This window comes from Phoenix dactylifera, chromosome 2, assembly GCF_051530095.1.
Source record: "Phoenix dactylifera cultivar Ajwa chromosome 2, Ajwa_hap1_PhDact_Kaust_v1.1, whole genome shotgun sequence".
NCBI lineage: Eukaryota > Viridiplantae > Streptophyta > Magnoliopsida > Arecales > Arecaceae > Phoenix > Phoenix dactylifera.
In genome coordinates this window covers 29,460,632-29,465,351 of record NC_143191.1, presented here as the reverse complement: position 1 = coordinate 29,465,351, position 4,720 = coordinate 29,460,632, and the positions used below count along the sequence as shown (strand labels likewise).

General features: G+C 45.4%; 1 long non-coding RNA gene across 1 annotated transcript; it reads right to left on the bottom strand.

Moving 5' to 3' along the window:
* Positions 1 to 1,579: 1,579 nt before the first annotated feature.
* LOC149768272 (uncharacterized) lies at positions 1,580 to 4,451 on the bottom strand. The gene is made up of 4 exons (XR_016399208.1): positions 3,962 to 4,451; positions 3,174 to 3,884; positions 2,487 to 2,784; positions 1,580 to 2,229 (listed from the first exon to the last, which is right to left on the bottom strand). It is a non-coding gene; the product is annotated as an uncharacterized LOC149768272 (long non-coding RNA).
* Positions 4,452 to 4,720: the final 269 nt, after the last annotated feature.

The window sequence follows — 4,720 nt, the reverse complement described above, 5'->3', positions numbered from 1 at the left end:
ACTTCTCAAGCGAGTACTTCGCTACATCAAAGGCACTGCTGCTCTCGGTCTCGTCTTCAAACCTGGCTCTCTTCAGCTTTCAGCTTTCTCCGACTCAGACTGGGCAGGGGATTTCAATGATCGGAGATCGACCACAGGATACTGCATCTATCTAGGTCCCAACTTAATCTCATGGTACGCGAAGAAGCAACCCACAGTCGCCAGGTCCTCCACCGAAGCCGAATACAGAGCTCTAGCAGTCACTGCATCGGAAATCATCTGGCTTCGTCGCTTGCTATTCGAACTTCAAATACCACCCGGTGCATCAACTCCCTTACACTGTGACAACATATCAGCGTTAGCCTTGGCATCCAATCCTGTATTTCATGCTAGAACTAAACATATTGAAGTAGACTATCACTTTGTAAGGGAGAAAATCCACTCCGGTGAACTATGCACAGCTCACGTCGCCTCCGATGATCAGCCAGCCGATATTTTCACCAAGGCCCTCTCAACTCGCCGCCACCGTACTCTCTGCAACAAGCTGATGCTGATTCCCTCACCATCATCTTGCAGGGGGATGTTAACTCCCTCAGAATTCCTTCCAGACTCATCACGGAGCTCCAGGCACATGGGTTCCGTTTCTCCCTAACAAACTTCAAACAAACTTCCATCCAGAATGTTCCCAGGAGAGTTATAAAACCTCCGTCTCACGCTCTCTCATGTATTCTGTGGAATGAAATGTAATCTCATTATCTTCTCCATTCTTTTCACTCTCCTTCTTCTTCAACGTACTCCAGTAACTGGAGCGTCTGTGCCAGCTACTGTTCATCATTGTGCCGGGGTATATTAGTCCAGGCTAATAACCTCTTCATGATCGAGTTGTTAAGTTTCCCAGTGTGTAAAGAAGCCTAATTTGTAAAAACGACTAGACATACAACGGTTACGGTGCAAGGGCAAATCATTATGTAGCAGAGAAGCAATTATGACTGGGTGTTAAGTGTGTGGGAAAAAGGAGCCTGTTCTTAAACAAAAGCGAGAAATTTTTCTTCGAGGAATCTCCAGCCAAGTTCCCACCAGCAATTGTGAGATTGAAACACTACAAAAGAAAGGATATCTCCCGACGCTTTTTTTGGTCTCTCCCGACGCTTTTAAGCGTTGGCGAATTTCCAGCCCACGCATCGCAAAGCGTGGGTCAGGCGTCGGGCAGGTGGGAGTGGGTCGGGTTTAACCCGACGCGTCAAAAAAGCGTCGTCGCTCTATGCCGACGCTTTTAAGCGTCGTTCACTTTATACAAACCCGACGCTTAAAAGCGTCAGGAAAGCCCAAAAGAGTCGCCAGTTTAAAGAAATCAAAAGGTTTTCACCGACGCTTTAAAGCGTCGGTAAACCTGTTTTTGCCGACGCTTTTTAGCGTCGGCGTAGTCGTATGGTTTACCGACGCTTTAAAGCGTCGGCGAGCGCCACTTTTTTTACCAACGCTTTAAAGCGTCGGGAGAGACCATTTTTTTAAAAAAAATAAAAATACGAAAAAATGGCACCAGCCAAAAATGGCAATTGATAAAGGCGCTCTTGTCAACAAGAATTACAACATCTCAACCTGAGAGAACAAGAGAATTGTCATGTTATTAACATCAGTCATTCCCACAAATTTTCATCATCTTTCCAATTCATGCTTCAAGAAAATGATAAACATCACAAATCCACACTGCTAGCTTCCAAAGAATGGTTCAGATATGACGCTGGCAAGGTACAATTTACTCGACCGAGAATAAAAACTAAAATAAATGGTTCAGATATGACGCTGGCAAGGTACAATTTATGTAGAGGAGGACCGACATGCAGGAAAAAGCTAATTGTTGATGCTTAATATTATGTTTTTTGGGGTTCCGGAAATAGAAAATTTGCTAGTTAGATTCTGAATACCTCAATAGCATCTCCAATATTCACCACTAGAGCTTTTGGAATTGGTTTTACAGGAAACCATTCCCCCTTGTGCTTAATTTGGAGGCCAGTTATATTGTCATCTTGCAAGAGTATGGTGATAGAGCTGCCATCTGAATGTGGACTCACACCCAGAACTAGATCAGGTCTGCAGCAAGTTGGATAGTAGTTCATACGCATAGCTTGTTTTAAAGCCCCATGCAGTCTTAAAAGCCCATCTTTATCCATGTTCATTAGCAAAGAAAGATTGGCAAGCAGCTCAACAGTTATCCTGTTCATTTCCATTGAAAACACTTCAACCGCATCCCTGCCGAAAGGGGTAAAATGATATAGATTAGTATGGAATCAACCGACAGACAATGTATGTGTGCTGAAACATGATTACCATCTATTTATTGAAGTAATGGGCTAATAGCAGTACTAATAATGATAAGAAGAACAATAAGAAGAAACCAGTTTATTAATAGCAGTACTAATAATGTTAACATGTGGCTCCACAAGCGTTCTGGTGCACATCATGCGTCAAAGATAATACAGAAACCAGTCACTGTCCACCAAATTAACCTGAATAGATGGTATATTCCCTGATGCAGAACATGAGCTCAAGGCAGCGGAGCACAACCACCAAATTCTCAAAGCTTTGGCAGCATCTTCTAGCAAATCCAGAAGGCGAAAAAAGTAGCAGTCTTATAAATTGTATAGCTTCAGTTTTGGAACAGTCATCAGTGGCATTGTTAGGAGCAAGATTCGTACAAAGTGCTCGTTGGATATCTTGCTCATGTGAGATGACTGAAATTAGTAACACTCACATAAACTGGATCAATTGGGCAAATATTATGGACTACACGAATTTGTCAAGCTCCTGTAAACATAAAAGATGACACAAAACAAAATTATTTTGATTTTCTTTTTCACTCTTAAGTGATTGAAAAGGGAAATATTAAGTCGAACCTTAACTTCTAGAATAACATTAACATACTTAAAACAGGATGAACACCCATAACCATCAAACCTTCTCCCACCTACTTGGGATTGGCTTATGGATCTTCAATTGCCAACCATTCCCACAAGGGGCTGCCCAGGATATTTAAAACAGGATTTACGTGTATAGTCAAAATTTCTGTTTTAAGCTTGCACACAAAGTTGATCTTGAACTCAAACATATTGAAAAATGATGCTAAATTTAAAGAAAATGAAAGGACTGGTATTTTAAGCAATATGACTCAAAAAATAGATTAGCATTTTACTTACCGATGATAACACTGGGGCCGGGCTCAAGGACAATGCAGCAATGTCATCGTCTACAAGACCTTCCAAACTCCTTTATATTCCTTAATAAAGAGGACATCATCACGGGGATGAGCTTCCTCAATAACAACAACTATTTCATCCCCAATCTGTTTTCCAACTGAAACAATCGCAGAAGCTTGAATCCCTACCTGCAATACTCGTAAAACACTCGTAAAACATTAGTAACACAGAACAGAGAAAAGCTCTTGATTATTCCTAGCAAAAAAAAGCTCTTGATTATTTAAAACAGAAAGAAGCAGAACCAGCGGACTACAGGGATTAAGGCGTTCCTTGAGTATCATCTATAGGTCCAAATCGATTAGCCGGCCACCAGAATGAGACAAGTGGAATCAAGGAACATGGTGCCTACGGATACGGCTAGGGTCACCGAGATCAATCTATCGGCGGAGATCGGCAGCCCTGGTATCCCGGAGGAGATTGGCATAAAGAAGTAGATCACCAGCAGGCCAAGGAAGAAGACTGTGAAATTGGCAATCAGAATCATCATCTGGAATATAAGCGTCGACTGAGCGCCCGCCAGCAAGAACCCTCCAAAGGCGACACAGAGGGCAAACATGGCGACCGCCACCAGCCTGCGGCGGATTGTATGATCTGTCGGAGCTTGGCCGGGGAGGAGTCGTTGGGCGAGGTCGTAGGCAGCCATCGGACCCCCTGAAATGAAATGAAAGAAAATGAGAGAGAAAACAGACGGGAATACCAGAAGGTCTTGAATTGAGATTGCTCACGACCATCGCCTTCCCCTTCGAGGGCGCGGGCAGCGTTCTCCTAACCGTCGGCCCGGCCCTCCTTGACGAGGCGGAGGAGGTGCCCCACGCCGTCCTCCTTGATGATGAGCTTGGTGGTAGTGGAGGTTGTCGCGGGCTAGGGAGGCGAGGTCGGCGGCGGAGCAGGGGCAGCAGCGTGGGATCTCAAGACGGGCTGCGGCGGACGGTGCGGGCCATGGTCGATGCGGCTCGGGCAATCCGGCAGTTCCGGCCGGCCGGGTCGTGGGACTCGGGCTCACGGATCGCGTGACATGGGTGCTCAGGGACAATGATCGGAGCTCGGGAAGCGAGATGGGGAGGCGATCGGAGCTCGGAGACGCCGATCGGAGCTCGGGAGCGAGATGGAGAGGCGATCGGAGCTCAGGGACCCTTTTGAATGAGAGGAGAGCAGAGGAGACAAGACCCTTTTGAATGAGAGGAGAGGAGAGGAGAGGAGCTCGGGACCCTTTTGAATGAGAGGAGAGGAGAGGAGAGGGCATCAATCGTGAGGGTTCGAAAGGATTTGGCCTACGACGACGCTTATAAGCGTCGTCGTAGGTGCAACTTACACCGACCCGTAAAAGCGTCGTCAATTTTAAAGATATACCGTCGCTTATACAAAGCGTCGGTAAAATTTGGCGCTGGTCAAAACTATCCCGACGCTTCTCCCTAGCGTCGGGAAAAAAGGGTCGGAAAATCTATCTTTTTCTGTAGTGAAATATACATACTATAAGCTCTGAGAAG